The sequence below is a fragment of the Thunnus albacares genome, chromosome 1 (genome assembly GCF_914725855.1).
Source record: "Thunnus albacares chromosome 1, fThuAlb1.1, whole genome shotgun sequence".
NCBI classification, from domain to species: Eukaryota; Metazoa; Chordata; class Actinopteri; order Scombriformes; family Scombridae; genus Thunnus; species Thunnus albacares.
In genome coordinates, this window is record NC_058106.1 from 30,111,247 (window position 1) to 30,132,675 (window position 21,429).

Here is a 21,429-nt window from a genome sequence, read left to right on the forward strand (position 1 = left end):
TTAAAAGACTTAAGTTTGATTAAAGTCAGGAAGCCTGAGCAGCATGAGCCTTGGGAGTCTGAGCTGCCGGCAGCTGGAGAGGTTGGTTTATGCTTGTGTTATGGATTTGTATAAACTCTGATATGTTACTCCTCTTTTACCGCAGAGGGCCATTTTGTTTATGGCCTAAGCCAAGCAGACCACCGCGTCTGTATTCGCAAGCTCCTTTCTCCATGAGAGTTGTAACAGGCCAGAGCCGCTCCGGAGAAGTTTCTGTCGTGTTTTGAGCCCCAGACAGAAAACGGCACTCTGGGGAACCACAGGCATCCATAAATATTCAGGCTCAGAGAAGTTTATAGAGTTTGTCGTTAAGGATTTATGGTGGGCTGCAGAAGTGGTCATGGAGAGGGGGGTTTCAGACCCTACTTGAGGGAGGGTTTGCGCTCTAGACTCCTCAGAGGGCCGTGCCTGGTGTTGAGAAACAGAAATATGTGTTAAGATTCACAGATGCAAACATCACACCCCACCAGTGTGAAAGTAATTAAGTTTGACTTTGTTTGGAGGGTTTAATATTCCTGTCGAGTTGTTGCGTCATGGTGTTGGCCAATCTCACACTGCTACATTGCTTTCTCTCTTGTGAGGAAAACAATTTTGTGGATTGCCATCTGTTCAGTGGTTTAAGAGGTTTGGAGGAAAACCCCAGGACAATGGGTTGTCATGTCTCTGTCTGTCTAGTCAACATTACATTGATGCATGTGGGCTTCATGATTCAACGTGTGCTCACTTTAAATTATGCACCACCAAAAACGCTATAAGAGATTTAAATGTTAATTCTTTTTAGCTTTGAGAGTAATACATACAAAGAAAAAAAACTATTGAATACAGACACTCACAACAGTCCTCATTGTATCTTTTGTATGAGGTTTAAAAAAAGGAACATGACATGCCTGTGTTAGTCAACTTGAATTTTCAGCTCTTGTTTTTGTATGTGTTTTTTTGTGTGAACATGAAACTGCTGTTAAGTTTTGCGGAACATCATGGGTTTGGGTCAGCATATTTGTCTTTCACAACCTGCTTTCTACTTGGCTGGATAGAGACCCGGGTGTACTCACCACAACCACATGATGCTTAAACCAATACCCAACATAATGACTACTTCATCTTGCATTTCACACCTACGTTTTTCTCCTCTTTATACTTCCCCTTTCTCATTTCTCTTTTTGTTCCCCTTCAACTTATACCTCTCATCAGCCTCATTTAGATCATAGTCATCACATCCCCCCTCCCACTCTCTCTTTTTCTTACTCCATCATTTCTCTTTCTCTTTGCTGAACTTTCGGTTATATCCAGAGGTCTCTGTGCAACCTCAGCTTCCCCCTTTTTTCTGTTTTTTGACTCGCCTGCTGCTGTGTCATTTCAGTACAACTTTAGGCCACATAACCAAGCTTCATTGCAACAGCACCATTTCCCTTCTAAAACCTTGAGTCATTGGTGTCTCCACACCGCACCAAGATAATAGCAATTTCAAAGTTAAGGTCACGGTGACACCATAATGTCCAAAAACATTTTCTCTATTCTGATAGTTCTGAAGGCTTTCGGGAACACTTAGTGTAGGGGTTAAATGCAGAGTACTATCTGGCCATTGTGATGTTACAATGTGCAATGTGAGTGGTGTTACCATCACAGTGAATGACGGGTAATTTAGAAGATGGACTCTCTTCAGAACATTGAAGGCAGCTGTTTAGATCTAAGCTTGTTGGCCTGCCTCTAGGCAGAAAGGATCAGTCTGATCAGTCTCCCCAAGGCTATAGTTACTGCGAATAGGTACCATATTCTGTTTGCATGTATAATGTTTTTTAAATATATTTTTGAGACATTTTATGCCTTTCACTAGATAGCGACAGTTGAGAGATGACAGGAAACAAGGGGAGAGAGACGAGGAACGATGAATCGGAGTCGAACCACAGACTTTATATGGCATGCAACTTAATCCGTTGGCCACCAGGGAGCGCCACAACTAATGATGATGTTCATTGTCAACAATCTGCTGAACTTTTTTTGACAGATTAGTTTGCCTACAAAATGAAAATGAAGGTAAAATAATGAAAAATGGCTTCTTCAGATAACTTGTTTTGTTGAACAGTCTAAAACCTAAAGATATTTAACTTACTCTCACAGAAGACAAAAAAGCAGAGAGCAGCACTGTCCGTCTGACCTTTTGTGTACCCTGTTGCCCTGTTAGTAAACTAGGCTGTTGTTGTCTTCATGAGCACAAGCTGGAGAAAACTAGCGTGCCATGCTAAATGGATAATCGTGACACCAAACCATAACCATCTGAGAAACAATGTGATGTAGTATTTAGGATTTGACACCCTAGGTGGCAAAATCGTGAATACAATTGAGGCTGTTTACTGACTTTGTAAAATGCAACTCCCTCACAGTAACATTGGCTTATCACTTCTTGAGGCACCATAGATGGAAAAAAAACTGTGTTAATTCTACAAAGTATTTTAGGATAGGCTATGTGAGTTAACAGTAACAAATAATGTGTTAGTTCAAATTTGTACTGTAAATATGTAAATATATGTGTGATAGAAAGTGTCACAATCTGCCCCTCAGTCCCTGTCTGCAGCCACACACTCTCATCTCCAGCCCTCTGCACTGCTTTGTGTCTCTGTCTCCAGCCCCGGCTCATTTCTCCCGGGTCATGGTACTTTCCTCCAACTCCCCAGACCTGCCATGCTCAAGCTGTCCACCAGATGCCCTCAGACTTTCCCTCCTTTCTCCATCTACACACCTGTTCCCACTTCTCATCAGTCCTGCAGTTACCTGGCCTTTTCCATCCATTCCCTCATCAGCCACTCACAACTTATACCAGTTGCCTTATGCTTCATGTCTTGCTCTCTAGCCTGTGTATCTGTGTTCTGGTTATCTGTAGAGACCTGTTACTTGCCTGTTTTGGACCTTGCCTGTTTAATAGACTTTTGATTCTTGCCTGCTCCTTGTTGGATTTGTTTGCCTGTTTGGACTGCCTTCTCTGGTTTTGACCCTTGCCTGCCTCACCACCTGGTAAGGCTTTATACCTCCATTTTTGTGTATTAACTGATTGAAGTGTATCAAACTCTGCCTCAGAGGTCCTTCCCCTTTACCCCTGTTGCCCTTCTTGTACCAGCCATGAAAGAAAGAGAGCAGTCTGATGAAACTGCTGGGTTCACTTCTTCTTTCCACAAGCCACACATCCCCAGTAGTGTCATGTGACTCCACCAGCATCACAATAAAAAGCAGGAAGCTTCATTTCCTATCCTGCCAACAAATTGCACATCCGTCCTCCCCTATCTCCACAAGCACTCAGATTTAAATAAAAGAGGACACTGAAACAAGAGTGATGTTACAAGAGAGTAAACAAGGCTGCCATGCGAGAATCCAGCTGCATTTTTGCAATATATGAAAGGAAAATGTTGATGTCTATCTCTGTGACAGATGGGGTTACAATAAAAGCAGGGCCAAAGGAGGTGGGGTGGTTTGATATCAGTACAGATAAGTAAACTATTTGGGAATGCGACAGGCATGAGCTGCTCCAGACATTGCTTGTTGTGACAGAATTCTTGGCATCTTATGTGGGAATACTTTGACATATATTTAGGAAAAGATTTTTCTAGAAAGAGATGGTGCCTGATTTGCTGTCAGACCAGCAGTTAACACATTAACATATTGTCCCAGCAATTATTAATACATCCTTTCCTGCTGTAGCTATTAAGAGGAGTGGTATCTGTCCCTTGCCTTGGCTAGTTGCATTTGTCTGGCACTCATTAGTTCTAGTCTTGATATTATGCAGGAGAAGTGTTTTTTGTGTCTGTGTGCACATGTGTGGGAGTGTGTTTGTTTGTGTTTGTGCCCGTGCATGCGTGCGTTCATGCATTGAATCAATTAATCCACTTGAATGTGTGGTTGGATTGGTTTGCTAACTGCCAATTTGGTAAGAGGAAGCATCAGCTCTGAATAATCCAGTATTTATTACACAAGAGAGGAAACCAGTACTGATTAAGGGGAACTGTAGACTCTTAATGGGTTAACATTATGCATAGTAAAATGGCCTTTAGCACCCTGAGCTAAAGGGCTTTCAGACTGCTGTGTGAAAGGTCTCATAGTTCATTATTAGTAAAGCTAATGGGACTAACTAGAGGGCTGTTTTCTCATCTGTGTCATTAGTTCCTCTTACACAAGCCCTCGGTGTCTGTACGCAGGAGGACTGAAAACAGGCTTTTTCTGCTTTTCATTAGCTGTTTTTTTTTTTGTCTGGCAGCCCACAGTGAAAATAAGATATTTGATGTTGTTTTGCTGTCTTTCTGTCTCTCCTGCACCCACTCCTCCATCGCTTTTTTCACACTCAATCATGCACATATACAAATGTGCACCCACACACTCTTCCTCTCTCAAACATATACACAACCAGAGTGGAGGAAATCAGGCAAACTGTCCTCATGAATTCTTATTAAAGTGAGATTATTGAAATAGCAATCCTTGCTTTTCCATGTCAATCATTGCACATTATGCCAGTGGTGATAAAAGCATTTACTTTCCATCTGGCTCGTAGGCCAATTACTCCTACAGCTTATAACACACATTGAGCATTGAAATTCAGGTTCTGGACCAATCTGGACAACATGTCTGGCAGTCTGTCTGGATTTAATATGAGATGTCAATTAAGACAGAACTTTGACAGGTATCATGAACTGATAAGGCTACTGTTTTCGAACATCATCTGTTCCTGAGGGGATATGAATTTCTCCAAAGCTGCATTCATTTATCTACCTCCCTCACTTATCACTTACCAGCTATATTTGCACAGAGAGTATATCCATAAGTTTTCAATTTACATTTTTTTCTGTGTCAGTAACTATATTAAATGTTGTGTTGTTACACTTGACAAGTATAAATTCAAATGTGGCATAAAAGACTCATCTCATGGATGAATCTTATATATTTGCAATCTACTTTTTTTTTCAATAAATGTAACTACAGACATGTATTAGACAAAATACATTTGTTGCAAGCATTACCACAAATATATAATGTTTGTACTTTAAAATCAGACATAACGCAGCCTCCCAGGCTTCTTTAAAAAAAAAAAAAAAAAAATCTCCTATGTAAGCGAGTTTACTATAGAAAAAAAAAAGAGACCAACTTAGCTCACCTTTTTAAAGATGTTACTCAAGTGGTTTATTTGACATCAATCAGTGATGAATAAAATGTTGACATTCAAAACTCGTGGTATTAGATGCAACAGCTGCATAGTTATCCACCTATGGTAACAAACTGCTGATAAGTCACATCTGACCTTATGAGTGTTACTGCTGACAGCTCTAACGTACGCGTCACAGACTGACAGCTGCCTCACAGCCCTAAATCCCGGAAGCCCTGACTCAGAACTTTCATTCTGATTAGCTTAAAATTACCATATAATACACTTGAATATTTAATAGGGAGATACAGACAGCTTAAACAACTACTAGCTAGCTACTCATCTAAAAGGGTGCACTCCAAAGCCCAACTGGCACAGTGCCAGTTTGAGCTGGTGGGATGTGGTTTCTGCACCGTTTCAGTTCACCACACAACAGCACATACCATTTATGAATCAAGGGTGCTGTAAAAACAAAATGCCATGTGTACCAGCAGTATCAAAATGCACAGATTTCCTACAACTTGTCGCTGCTGAATCAAAGTAGAAAAGGTATTTCACTTTCTCTACCAATGCTTAAAAAAAAAAAACAACAAAAAGACATGTAAGTTTACGACAACATCTCCACCTCATTCTGCTGTTTGATTATCAGCTGATGGAAATATAATGTCATATGTGCAACATCATATGCACTCCATTTCAGGTTTCAAAGCTCTTGCTGCTACATAACAAGTAGCACCCTGCATGGGGCCAACCACCAAATGTATGCAAGATGATTACATAGATCATTTACACAGAGGAGGACTTGCCGGTCTGTTTTTTTTAAGAGTAAAAAGATGCAGTGCACTCCCTATGTTTTCAAACATCAAAATTATTACAGAATGGTGTACCTTCTATGACAAAAGCATCTTGGACTAACCATAAATGGTACAGAAACCGGCGACAGAGCATTTTAACCACACAGCTTTTTATTGTTTCACCAAGCTAAATAAAAGTTATTGTAGTAAGTGAAATCAGGGGTCGTTGGCTCAAACTTTCATTGCCTCCAACTCGTTAAGACATAGTTTATTATGTAAAGTTTGATTAAAATCACGACTCTCTCACAATTGCACTCTTTCAATAGGCAGTTTCAATATAAAAACTATTATTGTTGAATCCTACTGACTGTAATTGCTTGTAATTTGGAAAATGAAAGAGCCCGTATTCACCTTTTTTCTGTGTTGTACCTCTCTGTCTGTCAGCCAGTATCTGTCTGCATGTCCATCAATAAGTCAACATTACATCTGTGTGTTAGTCTGTCTCTCTGCTGATATATTTATAGGGATTTCCTGAGGCTTTCTTTCTGCATGTTAGATGTTTCCTTGCTGTCAGGTGCTGCCTAAGTGTTACTGGGTGACATCTGGCTAAGCCTAATGTTACATCTGAGTTATCTGTTGTGACTGTGGTCTGTCTTATGATATTTGTCAGCATTTACTGTTGTAGGTGAACAAAGACTTCTCTCCGACTGTGACTCAGTGTTGACAAGGTCGTGGAAAGTTCATCTTCTGTTTGTTGGGAGCATGAGCAGGGCCCAGCCAGACGTGTATAGACTGTGGCAGGTTGTCTTTGTTTAGGCCGGGCTGATACAGACATTTCCCTGTGGATGTCAAAGGACAACATCTCCAGACGTGTTCAGGTGAAGTTAAATTGCTATGTTGTTCTCCGTCTCTGTCATTCTCATTTCCTCTTTCATACCTCTGCTTTTTCTGCTTTGGTATCTCACATTTAATAACAGCTTAGTGGCTTTGAATTGCGGAAGTTCCTTACAAAGATAAGAATCAGGGAACTCTGTCACCCAAAAAAAAAAAAAAAAATACTCTGACATTCTTTCTTATCTGTTTTGTAACAGTGGAAGTTCAAGCTGGCCTGATATAGCAAGCAAGAAGATGAAAAAAGTTTGTAGAGAAATTGAAGAAGAATTTATAGGTTTCCAAAAGCATAGAAGATCTTAACTGAAGTCTAAGATATGACGTTTCTTCAACGTGGCCCGGAAAGAGCTTAACTAAGTAATGATAAACCCTGTTTAGGACCCTTTTATCATGTACCCTCATCTCCCAATAGGTTTAATAGATTTAAGGATGTCAAATGTTACTTTTAAAGCCACTGGGTGAGAATTTGAATGTGATTAGTTTTTGTTTATGTCTGGGTGCCTGGTTGTCTGCCACAGTTTATTTTTTAATACTACAAAGAGGGCAACAAGGATGGAAAAATTCAAATTCACATAATGACTTTAAACATGCATTGAGTGATTCTTTTTGGCCACTTGTGAACGCAACATTGACATATACTGTAGTATCACCCTATAAAGTGAACATGTTAGCAAAAAGTTGCCTGTTTATACATCCACCTGACGCAGAGCAACATTAGCATTCAGTTGGAGTTTTGATTCTGTCCACCAACTCCTGAAGGAAATATGTGGTTCTTTAGCTGCTAAATGCTACACTATGCTCTCCAGCGAGTTGTTAACTTTTTCTTTGTACACTGGGTTTATCTGAGCTTTTTTTTTGTTGTTGCTGAAAACAGCGGCCTGCTGCGCTGGAAACAATGCTGGTGAGAGCAGTGAGACTGAACCAGAGCAAAAAAAGATGAAAAACACTTTGTAGAGCTGAGAACAGCAGTGTTGGGTAATAATAGTTACCCCTTTGACACTACTCATAGTAATCTAAACCATTTTTAATTAAAAAAATGATAATGCGGTTTTAACAGCTCAAATCTGCTCAAAACTGCAGGTTTAGCACAGCAGTAACAGCTTCCAATGTAGCAGAAAAGCTCAACAAGGACAAATGGAATAAATGTGATATAATGACTTGATTTAATTAATTCAGTAACTTGAGGGCAACTTTACACTAAAACACACAGAATGGTTGTCGCTACTTCTATAACAAGCCAGACTAGCCACAACAACAGCTCAGCTCCTGTTACTAGAGTAACTTCATTGTAGTAGCCTAATATTAGGGAATGTATTGAGCAAATTGAGGTCTCAATTTTGTACCTGTAAGTCCCGCAGGAACAATTAATTTGAGGGAACAAATAACAAGTTTATGCAAACAAAGATCAGAAACACTTGATACCTGAAATACAGAATAAGCTGCATGACAAAAAATCTCAAAGCTTCACATATCATTTTGTCACAACATTGCATCATAATCTCTGGTCTGTTAGCAATCTGTGACCCTGAATCCAGTCAGAAACAGAAAGGTATTTCACAGCCAACAGTTGTGTGATGTTTTATGTTTTAATAAAAATCAGTAATAAAAGACTGAGATGTGATAAAAAAAAAGTGTCGGCTACCAGCAATAACAAAAAACCTTGTATTTTCTGCTCTCTTGCTGGAAATCAGCTCCGTTTCTGACTGTCCACTTGTTGGCGGAGGTCACTTGCCACCCCTCCCTGACTGTACCAGGTTCCCTGCAAAGTCTCATTATCCTTTTATCTCGACATTTATCTGACAAGAGAGCAGGGTGGGAGCATCCAGGCCATCTTTAAAGATTAATAAAAGAGCAGTAAAAAAGAGAAAAGAAAGCTCTAAAAAAAAAGGCGGGGGGGCCTTAAACTAGCAATTCTGTTTAATGTCTGCATGTGATAGGGTTGACAGAATTATTAATCAGGAACTAAAGAAAATTCAGACCTTTGCTCTCAGCTGCCTCACTTAGAGTCTTTAGTTACCACCATTACATAGCAACTGAAGGTCGGGAGGTCTGCCACTAATTGGTTCTACAGGGTTTTGAATAACAATGAGCAGAGCCCAATTATAAAATCACTATGAGACACCACAGAGGAGTAGGAGAGAGAGAGAGAGAGAGTGGGAAACAGAGGGAGCATAAAAGAGTGAGAGAGAGTGACGAGGGACCTGCTGGACCAGCGATGGGAAAGAGGGACCGAGGAGAAGAAAGAGTGAAGTGAAGCTGTTTCATCACTTTTGCTTCCCTCCTCAGCAGCAAGCTATTAATAACATTTATAAATCAGCGGTGGCATAAATTTTAATAGAGGGCTGTGGAAAAACAGTCAAGGTCTCTGAAGATAGCTCCACCTCATTTGAAATTCCATTTGCATAAAAGATTCACATAACACAGGCAGATTTGAAGGGAATCTTTTCTTTTTTATCGTATGTTCATTTATTAGTAATAGAACCCTTTTTACATGGCGGGATCTGACACGAGCACTTTGGAATATAAATCAGTGTCTTTTTAGAACAAGTGTCTCCTCCTTTTTTTTCACTCCATGTGTGGCATGAATGTGTGTGTTTTTTGTCAATGCATACATTTTTGAAGTGTGCATCAGCACAGTTTAGCAAAAAAAAATGTACAGCAAGTCTCCATCAGCTATAGGGAATCTTCTCTTGGAATCTCTTGCTTCAGTATACTGTGTGCAAAACCATTCACTGGTGTCCTTATTCCACTGAAATACAACATGAAACATAACTGGCAATTAAGATAAATGGTCTGCAGCCTTTTTATTTTAAAAAGTTGACTGCATTAATTAATGAATTCATTGATTTGAAAGCATCTTCCAGTCTCCTGCCTGTATGAGAATAACAAAATGAGTAGTGAGTAGAGGAGGAGTGCTCCGCTGTGTTGTTATTATCGTCATGTCTCCAGTAGTGGAGAGCAGCCTCTCTGCTGCACCGTTAGCTCTGAGGAAAGACATTGTTCTACAAGACGCTGAGTAGGCGCAGGGTTTCTGAGGTGAAACAGACTGAGCACCGAGTTATTTGTGTTGATCAGCTGGTCTCGTTTGTTACTGCTGATTGCTGCTCTGCTAGTGTTAATATCTGGGCGACGGCCTAGACAATTCACAACATACACCATGCTCATCTCGCAAAGCATGCTTGCAACCGCTGCCTTTTTTCAAGATGAACTATGAGGTAACTCTAGCGTGTGCGCACTGTAGACTGTCCTGGTGCTGCACTGTCCTCACAGTTGAGTTACACCTTTTTCGTTCTGTCAACATCATGTTATTAACTTTAGAAAACTGATTTTTGACATTTGTGAATCGATTCAGAATCGTAGGAGATAAGAATCGAGATTCTTATGTGAACCCCTAAATTTGTGAAGATGCTCTGATGCGTCCATGCTGGCAGGGCCGGTCCTGATGGTTGGTGCCCTAGGTAAGATTTTAGATTGGAGCCCCCAAAGAAGTGCAACAATAGTACTTCCAGTCCTAGAACTTCAAAAATGAACTCAACCAAAAATAAAGAGCACTGATGGTGCCTCTAACCCAGACAAAGTCCTCCAGACAAAAAGACAAGTAAAGGCACCGTTCAATGACTGTTTGGTGGCATGGCCTGAGGTAGCACATGAAGTTTGGTGGCTGTCAGCTGAAAACTGACCGACCAGTAAGGCTTTGAAAAACAAACCAGATGAAAACTCCTGCAAATCAATGAGGAAAAAAGAGGAAAAACATTAACAAGAGCGAAGAAGTATCTGTTTCCAAAAGCTGTATACAAGCACACCTGTTGGTTAAAAAAAACAAAACAATGAAAACTCATTTGGCACCCTTGGTGACCACCTATGTGGCCCATGCCACAGGCCGCCCCTGCATGCTGTGTTGTGTTTTGTGCGACATGACATCAGCAGACAGGTTCAGCGGCCACCTGGTGGCTCTATTCCTCCGAGAAACAAAGGAACAACCGCTCCCAAATTAGCGCTTTGTCAGGTGGGCGGAGGAGCCATGTCAGATGGAACAACATCCCCTCCCTTCAACTGGCTTTCACACACACCACTGGGTATGAACTGACATGCTACCGGTTTCTCAGGCAGGAAGCTTTTACTCAACTGCTTTGGTTTATGCAGTGTGAGATTTAAGGAAACGTAGCTGCTTTGAACAGAAGGAGACTTTGACAGCTTGTGGCTGATCATCAGTTTTGAAGTTGCACTGAAAAACATGGAGCTTCTTGTTTTCTGGGTGCAGAATAATGTCTCCTGCTACTGTTTCTTTGATCGTTATTTGATTGATCATGTTGGAGTGCAGTGGGCACTTGATTAAAGTGGTGATGATTCTCTTGTATTTGTCCTCTGAGACTGTCAGTGTCTGTCTGGGATTATAGTCAATCTTTAATCAACCTGGAGCAACCTGCTACCTCACCTCACACTCCTTACACAGGATTGTATCGGCAGTATTGACTCAGGCTATTGAACAACAGGTCTATGCATACACATCATTTGATCTTTGGTAGACCTCTAAGTGTGAAGTTAGATTTGATCAATAGATTGAGTTTACAGAAAATAACCCAGTCCTACTTAGGATTTTTCTTAAATGTTTGCCAGAATAATCGATAAATAGCAAATATCATATCCTGAATCTATTCACAATAACCATGTTTATGAATTCAGGTAACGTTTTTTTGTTTTGTTTTGTTTTGTTTTTTGTTTGTTTGTTTGTTTAATCAAATATTTGCCACACATCACAAATTTTCCTCCTTTGCACCCACAGTATATCACTTTTTGAGCAGAAAAACCTTTATACACTTTTTTTTTAAAAGACTGCAAGGAAGCAAACATATTATTATTATTATTATTATTATTATTATTATTATTATTAAAGCTTTTTATATGATGTCATTTTCACCAACACTAACACACAACTTTATCCCCAAATAATACAGAAAATGCTGAAAAAAATTGGTTGATTAATTGATAAGATGATAGAAAATCCCAAATATTTTGTGGTTCCAGCCTCTCAAATATGAGGATTTGCTGTTTTTCTCAGTTTTTTTTAATTGTACATTGAGTATCTTTTGGTTTTGGACTATTGGTCAGACCAAAGACATCAACTTGATCTCTGAGAAATTGTGAGGGGGATTTTTTTCACTATTTTACAGACCACATCGATACATTGAGTGAATAACTGTTAAATTCATTGATAACAGAAGTAACTGATCAGTAGTAGCAGCTCTACTATCAACCATATGTCAGATCATCATGAATTTTTTGTACTTTTTTGCTTTTTTGGAAGCAAAATATCATTCAGGAACCAGAAGTAAATAAATAGTGTCGTACACATCTATATACAGTAGAAACATGTCATTATTTGTTTAACCTCGGCATGCACCTGTAAAATAACTCAAGCCAGTTTCAAATGATGTCTAGCTGCCAGTATAAATGACTGCTTCCTCTTTGTCAACTTCCATTTGTTTTGTCTCCCAATTAAGCAATTAATGTCTGCCATTTTGATTGTTTGCTGTTTGCCTTAGTGCCACCGTGATTGTGCTCTATTTGTCTGTTTGCGGGAGGAAGGCGCTGTGCTGAATAATGCATGGCACGTCACCGCGGCAGACAGCATTGCCATTTGAATTATGAACACATCGGGGTGAGACGTTAACTCGCTCTGACTAGCTTGAGGTGAAAAAAGAGAATGAGGCAGAAAAATCAGTCTCATCCCGAGCCTCTGCTGCTGCTTCACCTTTATTGGATGCGATGGATGAGAGGAAGAGTGGACATCTTGGATACTTTCATGTGTCTTGTTAAACCCCACTGAAACCTGAAGGGTGGTAACGCTGCCTGAGGAACGTGCTGCTGCCAGCACACCTCATTTGGCACATAAATGTGTCTGATTTGCAGGTGAATTGGACTTTTTTTGACACACTGCTGGGAGTGTGTACTTGTACATGCACGCAAGTGGAAATGATGGAAGTCAGGCATCTCCTTTCCTCTCTGTGGTCTTCTGTTTCATCACTGCTCTTATGATTTATTTATTTTGGTCTCATTCAGCATCAAACTTTATGTAACATGCTTTGTCATCATTAATTATAAACAACCAAGTACACCAAACATTTTTTTGGCTCCCTTGTCTTAAGTGGTTTCCTTTCATTGATCAGTCATGTGACTTATAAATCATAAAGTATATATAAAACAACACTACTCACATCTTTTGAAATAGTTTTTGCAAAATACAAGTCAAATATAAATTACCTTAAACACAAATCAAACAACATTACAGCCGACTTTTCAAAATACTCAAAGCTATTCTTTGATAAAGTATTTAGGGATAAGGTGGCATCTGATCTGTGGGAAATGTGTGCTTTGTGCTGAAGACAGAGTGACTAAGACACTGGGGCGTGCTTTAGGGGCAAATCGGGGTAAAGCAGAGCATACAACAGTCTGTCACCTTGAAGAGAGTCAGGATATGCAGTTCAAATCTGCAGGGAACAGATCTGTCATAAGAGAAGCTTGGGCATCTTTCCCCTGGGAGACGAAGGGGGAGACAAGAGGGGCTGTGGGTGACAGTATATGTCACTGAGAGAGATGAGTTATGAAAAGGGAGAGTTGATAAAAGAATAATGAGCAAGTGTGTGTGTGTGTGCTTGTGCAAAAACCCAGAGAACTGCCTCTTACAACTTATTAGCACATTAAAGTGAAAAAGGGGTAACGACACCAAAACAAAAACATACCGAAGCTGCTGCGGCTTTTAAGGACATTTTGGCCCTTTTCCTGCACATCCTAAGTTATGCAAATCAGGCTCTGTGTTTGCCTAGCTTGAAAAAGCAACTCTATTATTATTAACAGCAAAAGAAAAAAGTCTGACTGGGGGTTATTTTACCTCTCCCAGCGGGTAGTCTGCAAATTAACAAAAAGAAAATTGAATGCAACATTCGCCGCCTCTATTATTTCTGTATTTTCCATCTCCTTCCCCACATGAGAATGCTACATCCTCTAAATTAATTAGCTCTGAATATGTCTTAATGATATTTATACGTTTTAGTGTAATTGTCTAATTGTGCTTTTCTAAAGAAACGTATACAGTATGTTTTAGAAGACAAGCTGTTTGCAAGGGAAAATATGGAGAGAATTTCTCAGCTTATTAAGGACTTTTTTTGATGTTCAGCACATCATTAAGTCCGCTCTCATTGTGATGGTGCCTAACCAGCCTCTCTCTCTCTCTCTATCTCTCTGTTTCTCTCTCGCTCTCTCTGCTGTCTCTCTGGGGATAGATTCTGCACCAGGCTGTTGGTCAATTAGTCAGTGTGTGTAATTCAAAGGCTGAGAAACAACCATTGGGAAATGGAAAGCATGTTTTTTTTTTCTGCTCTATGCGTATGTGTTTGTGTGAGCGAGGGTGGTTGTGGTGGCGAAGGGGCAGCAAATAAATTTTAAGAGAGAAATAACATGATTGGGATTAATAGACGCTTGGCCTTGAAGTAATAAATCTGACCTTTTGAAATGTGCAAAATCTACAACTGTCCTATATCAACATGTTCGTCTTGAAAGTTTGCAAATGACGTTATTATTGCGTAAAGTTCTCTGTCAACATTGGAGACCTGACAAGGACAAAGTTCACTCAGTTACTATTTTATTAAGTAAACCGAGCTAAAACTAATAAAGTCTAATAAAACAGCCCTGAACATTATACTGATAGGTGTCTCTAGTATATTGCCCAGCCCATTTATATCAATGATTGTAGAAATACTATAAACACTTCTCAGTATAACATCCTACAGTTCAGCAGTGCCACAAACAACAGTCTCCCAATAGACCATAAAGTTGAATGAACACAGTTTGAACAAAAACTGAACATTATAACCTTTAATAAGGTAGGCTTTACCGCAGGGATGTTGTATTAGACTACATCAGCTATGATATATAAACAGACAGCAATATAAGATCTTTGATGACCGGTGCCATCCACTATTTATCTTTTATACATATTTATAGGATGATGAGTCATAACTATTGCTTCATTTTCTGTGTTATTTACAGTATACCTATAAAAGATTTTGTTGATGGTTGGATTACTGACACATTTGTATTTTTTCACTCTGTAAACATTTTGTAAAAGTAAATTGCTGTTTGTATTATTTTGCTCCTCGATATACAGTAAACCTACTGTGTATTTGTGTGTGGGCCATATTCACAATATGTCTTCTTGAGATCGCACACACCTCAAAAAAGTGGCCATTTTTAGCATCACATTGACTGTGGTTTCCATGTGAGGGCTGGTAGTTTAGAAACTGCGACTGGTACCAGGGAATTAGCTATGTGAGCAGAGGCCTCACATGTTCTCTACACTTGATGTATGTTAATGTATGTATTGGGCGATAGACTTGTAACAGTGTGTAGCAGTGCTCTCTAAGATTTTATACAGTAGATCTATTATTTATAGCACAGAGACAGTAGAGTTTTGATCACTTAGTCAATGTCTCTTTCCCTTCAAATCAACCTGGCACACTCTCATCAAACAGCAGGGATAAGAAATGCTTACCTCTCACTCACTATACAGTAATTGTCATTTATATTAAACAAGCACCTATAGTTTACCTTTGAAGTTAACTGAAGAAGACAAAAAAAAAAATCCCTAAAATGATCTCACTACATTTGGAAAACCACCTGGATAGAACCAAGACCTCATTCGACCTTACTTGTTACATGATTTCTCCATTTCCCCTCTGGTTCTGTGTCTTCATATGGATGTGAGAAAGACTCATGAATGTGAGAACCTGTGAATATGCGTATACATATGCAGTTATATCACACAGTACATGATGTAACATACATAAACTGATTCATGCGCCTACACTCAGAGAAGATGCAAACAGATGGATGGGATGGAACACACATATGTAATACACACACACACACACACACATACACACACACACATATACAGTCTTGCAAAATAAGATTGACAGCGGCTGCTTGACATTGCTCTGGGCCCGTGGTTGCTGCGTGATGTAGCCGGAAGGAAAATAATCGGACAAATCAGATGTGGCTCTGAGCATAACTGTCACTCAGTATGTTTTCACTCAGTTGCCAGTTTATTAGGTACGTCTATCTAAAACTAGTGCAGTCTAATACAATAGTCCTTCAATAATATCATACCCTCATTGAATCTTTAATGTTCAGCATTTTTGAAATAGTTTTATAAAGGTGTTATTTAACTTTATGGTCATTTTGGAGGCTGTAGTTATATTGGATTGTATTCCTTTAAACAGACAGACGTTTCTTATCTTTCATCCATCCCATTTATAAACTGAGAGGTGGAAAAACACCTCTGTTTTTAACCAAATACAATTCAACATCACCACAAACTACAGCCCCACAAATAACTTAAGTTGAATCAACATCATTTGTAGGTTCAACAAACAGGTTTAGCTAATTTGTAACTGAGTGTATATACTGTACAACCAGATTTCTTGAATTTCTATGTTTGATAATTGGCAGGCGGACCATATTTCCTGACTTGTAAAACTTCACCTACGCTGAATCAGAAAGTTCCCGACACATCTCATCTCATTATCGATACTAGATGACGGTAATACAGTCACCCACTCATTAAATATATTGCTATGTGATGTAGCCCTGAAGCTTTATATCAGGTGAGGGAGAGCACCCCCACTATAATGTGCTATAATTATCTGGCATTATTTGAATGACAGATATCAAGTGTAATTGGTTATCAAAGCAAGAATGTTCCAACCCTTTCAGGTCAAAGTTCATTTATTTGAACTTTTGGCCTTGGCACCACCCAACTGTAGCGTTGGTTGGGTGTGTTTCTACCCTAACAGAAGAAAAATGGAGGGACTTTACAGAGCACCTTAATGCAAGCTCTGTTTCACTGTCTCCCTGAATAGTTTTAGAAACTCTTCATCACTGGAGTTGTGATTGAAATTATATGAATCTTAAACTGGCCAGTGCAACACAGATAAATTGTCTATAACAGGGATATATCCTTAATCTGGTCTTAGATTGTTTACCCCTACCCCCACTCAAAGAATGATTGCCAATTACACCACAGGATTGTAAAACCAAGTCCTATGAGCTCAACTCATGCAAGTAAACACACTGAATAAATGATACTAAGCTGTTTAATATTGTTTTTCTCCTCCATGTGGCTTTACTGTAGAGTTGAAGACCCTTGTGTGATCTGATCCTGGGTGTTTTGAGCTGTGCCTCTGGCCTATTTTTCAGGGATTTTGGTAAAGCAGGCAGATGCAAGTCAAGAAAAGTTTGGTCCTGGTTCAAAGATGGCAGCTCTTTCAATAACGTGCCCTCCATTCACTCTTAACTAAAGGAAATCCTGCCTTCACTTGCAATGCTCACCTGTCCTTTTTTATCTCTGCACTATAGATTAATATTGCAAAGCCTATAGCTGCTACCCTCATCCTCTCACCCCTCTCTCTTGTTATCTCTGCATCCCATCACTCCCAAACACGTTCACTCCTTCACCTCCTCCACTGCCTGTCTCTTCTCCCCCTCCAGTTGTGGATATTGCTTTTTTTTTCTCTCTCTCTCTCTCCATCACTCTTGTTTTCTCCACTGCTCCATCTCAATCAAGAATGCAGCAAGTTTTATGAATTCATCAAAATGATCATGGACAGTCCAGGGAGGCATGCAGGGAGGCAACAAGGCGAGACGATGGCTGTTGCAACAGACGGAGAAAGAAAAAAAAAAAAAAAGAAGAGAGAGGGAGGGGAAAGAAGAGCAAAGCGAGGAGGGTGTTGCTGTACTGCTGAATTTTAATGAGTACCAGGGGGAATTTCTTTTTCACATTTTGTTTTTCTTGCTCCCTTTCCATTTTTTTTTTTCCTGGGATGGGATGCACCCATCTACTACATGGCTCTAAATCACTGTCATACAAATGAGCTTTAGCACAGTCTGGCTTTGGCCAGGACAGCAGCGTGTCACAGAATGGAGCCTTCGGCTACGCACCAAGAAAACACCGACCCAAAAGTCCTAATTGAGCTGCCAATTTTTCATGTTTATCTTCACTGTCTTCTACCAGTGTCTTCCAGCCACCAAACCACACATGCGGCACCACATCCCCTTCCCGGAAACCAGCGCAGATGTAAGCAGCGTTTCTTTCCATGACAGATCTGTTGCTCATTAGTGAATTATTCATTCTTTTCATCAGAGTCTTCCAGATAGCATCACAAGCGTTCACACTTTCTGTCTATTCTTTATGTTACTCTCTTGCTGTCTTTCTTTCTCATCAGCTTTCTCTACTATCCTCCCCCACTAAGCCCTTATGGCCTATGGCTTTTCTACACTATCTACGCTTTGTCTTACTCTCTCTTTCTTTCTCTTTCTCTCTCTCTCTCTGTCTCTTCCTCTCTTGGGAAGACTTTATTATGCTTTGCTCCGACAGCAAAGTACACAGATAAAAGATAATTGCCTGGCTTGACTCCTCCATTGATATGAAAATAGGATTTAAATTATTCACAGTGGTTTAAAGGTTAGTTGAAGGTTATTACTGGCTGATAGAAGTAGAAAGGTACAGTGTAAGAAGAAAAAAAAAGTGTGTTGCAAGCTGTGGCCGGAAGGTGAGGTGCCTTTCTGAAAGGCTAATTTGCAGTGCAGGCAGCGTAGACATCTTGCGAACAAACCACAAAAGCCTCTCAAGGGGATTTGAACATGGTGGTGGAAGTCAGTTATTAAGCAGCAAATTAAGGGTGGCTTCTCCACAGAAAAACATTGTCAGTTGTAAATAAGGCTGTATCCGATCCTTGCCCACACTCTAATCCTTTTCCGTCGTCTCCTGTCTAGCCTTGCATAGCATTTCCTCCTTCACGCCGAGCCGTCAGTCCATGTTAGGTAATAAACTGTGCCTTTGTTCAGAGGAAGGAAAGGGGTGAAGTATTGGGTTTTTCTCCTTAAGTTGAGGGAAGGTGTGCTGTGTAAACCTGTGGCTTCTTGACCTCTCCTGACACGTGTCTTATTTTTCATGATCTGTATTTTATGTGGTCTTATGTGTATGCAAATTTTAAAAAAATACCATCAGAATTAAAATGTTATAAAAACCTGCTCCCTGCTGTGCATTTATAGATGTTCCTAGTGGAGCAACGTGTCCACACACTGAGCCCCATAAATCAGCACAAGTGATGAGTGAATTTTAAATCCTTAATTACAAACCAGTTTGCAGTCTCTTTTCCATTGATCTCCATATGCCTGCTCACCAAAACTTTGCTCTGCGCTCCATAAGAGTAGTTAAAAGGAACATAATGCTGTGATATTGCTGCACCAAGCACAGACACACGGACCTCCACCCCCTCCTACTTCCGGTGATCTCGAATAACCACAATTGGACAATACGAAAATAAAAACAATCTCCTAACCCTAGTATCTGAGGGGCTTTGTTATGCCTGCAGATTGGATTCAGGCATTTCTTACATGGGAGGGTTGCAGTAAGTTGTCTGTAAACAGAACAATCCTGCCAACATTAGCAGGTTTGGCTGCCGTAAGTCTAATTCCATCTCTTAGCTATTAAACTGTCTACATATTGGATTTCTAGGTTGATGAATAGTTGTGGGAAATATATGAAATAATGGTTCAATTGTTTTGGGGTGACTCATTTGAAAGTATAACCTATAATTAGTTTATTTTGGTGAGATGCACAGCCTGCTGGAGACATCGATACTCAAAGTAAAAGGGAACCTTTACTTTCTGAATATTTAATTTTTTTTTTACAATACAGATACTAAATCAGTATCAATTGCTTTTTGCCACTTGCGGGCAGCGGAACAAACACAACATTGATTCCTTATAACATTGATATAGCACACAGTTGCTTATTTACTTATCTATCAAATATGGAGCAACAGTATAAGTCGTGTTTCTGTCCAACTGATGAATGTAAGTCCAATATTCACTTTACTTTTAGCTCTGCTTTGGTCTCCACCAACTCCTGAAAAATATCTGTTTCTTTAGCAGCTAAATGTTCCCCTTTCTTTACCAAGTAGTCAATAACTTCACTTACATCTGTCTGAAGGTTGGTGCTGGGCAGATTGCATTCAGTGGTTTTTTTAGAGCTCTTTTTGGGTGAGATGACCTTGATGAGAGAAGTTAGTCAGCCAAACAGCAAAGTACAACCAGCATAATGAGCTGAAAGATGTTAAACACTACTTAAAATTGGCTGATATTTATCTGTAGGTTTGTAACTACAACTGACCCCTTTCACATTACACATAGTCATTTGATAATATTAAAAAGTGCATTAATGCAGATTTAAGTAGCCTGTTGGAATGACAGACTCATAGATGGTTTGTATTATCCCTTTTACTTAGTTTGTTCATTTCATATTTCATTTCATATATTTATTTAGATAAAGTAAGAAAAAAAATCAAGAAGTTCTATTTGAATCTGATGAAGACTGTTAAGCAAGTTATGATAAAGCTTTTGTGACTCAATGATACTCAATTCAATAAGAATTTATTGGAGTATCTATCAGCTCACACAAATGATTGAGTTCAGTGTTCAATTGTCTTTTTAGTGGTTTATTTGGGAGCTTTCCACCAGATGTGCATTTGTAACTTAGATGATAGTTTGAAATTTTAAACAGTGATTTTGTTATAAAGATTGATCTACGTGTCATCAAAGGTCACAATTGATGCACAAGCTAAACCTTGACAAGCATGACTATGGTCTAAAAGAAACATTATTAACAATGTTGTTTTTTTTTTTAAAACACTTGGCTCTAACCTTCTTATAGATTTAATATACAGGTTTTTTTTCATCTTACCCTAGAAAATCCCTATCAGTAATTCATTTCCCTCCCTGCAAAGTGGATTTGTTTTTCTTCAGAATTAAAAAGTGAGTGTCCGATCCCGCAGCCTCTCCCACCCAGGGAGGCTATTGATTACCTGAAGCCAATCACTTGGCAGCAGCATATCCTTAGAGAGCAGCCAAGCACCATTTTCCCTCTTATTCTTTAATTAGCGATACAACCCGTGGGCACTAATCTATGCACCCCTTCTCTGATATTCCTTAGATGTGCGTCGCTTTGATTTCTCTGACCCAACAAGGAGTATTGGGATTGGTGCGCGCTGTAGGAATGCTAATACGTTCCTGGAAAGGGAGACGCTGTCAGCCTGTTGGCAGACAAGAGGAGATCAAGCAAGACTTTCTTCTCTCCATATTCACACCTGCACACATCATCCCTTTCAAATAAATTCAGATTTATTGCCATCCCTAAAAAATGCTGAATGTAATACTCAAATTTGGCAGGTGAGGAGACTGCATAAAGGCAGTGGTACAGAAGCAGATCCAAATTCATGTCCTTGAAAGTCTTCCTGAAATATCTTAACAGGATGAGGGGGGAAAAAATGAGGAAATGCCCCACAAGCTGCCTGAATTTTAACAATGCGGTGCATTTATTTCACGCTGCATTATATCCTGCGGTTTTCTGGAATGTATGCCAACAAAATAAAATTACTGAGTGACTTATCATTTCATTTCTGCTTCATACTGATGCAGAACTCAGTAAAACCTGTTTTCTGTCAGTTCTTGCTGTTGGTCCATGAG

The 21,429-nt window shown here is 39.6% G+C and overlaps 1 protein-coding gene across 1 annotated transcript in view; it reads left to right on the plus strand.

Annotated features, from left to right (window-relative positions):
* Positions 1-2,861: 2,861 nt before the first annotated feature.
* Positions 2,862-21,429, plus strand: part of LOC122984057 (transducin-like enhancer protein 3-B) — a 120,703-nt gene continuing 102,135 nt past the window's right edge. Inside the window, exon 1 of the mRNA XM_044354359.1 lies at positions 2,862-3,048. The gene's annotated coding sequence lies outside the window, so the exon portion shown is untranslated. The remainder of the gene's footprint in view (positions 3,049-21,429) is intronic.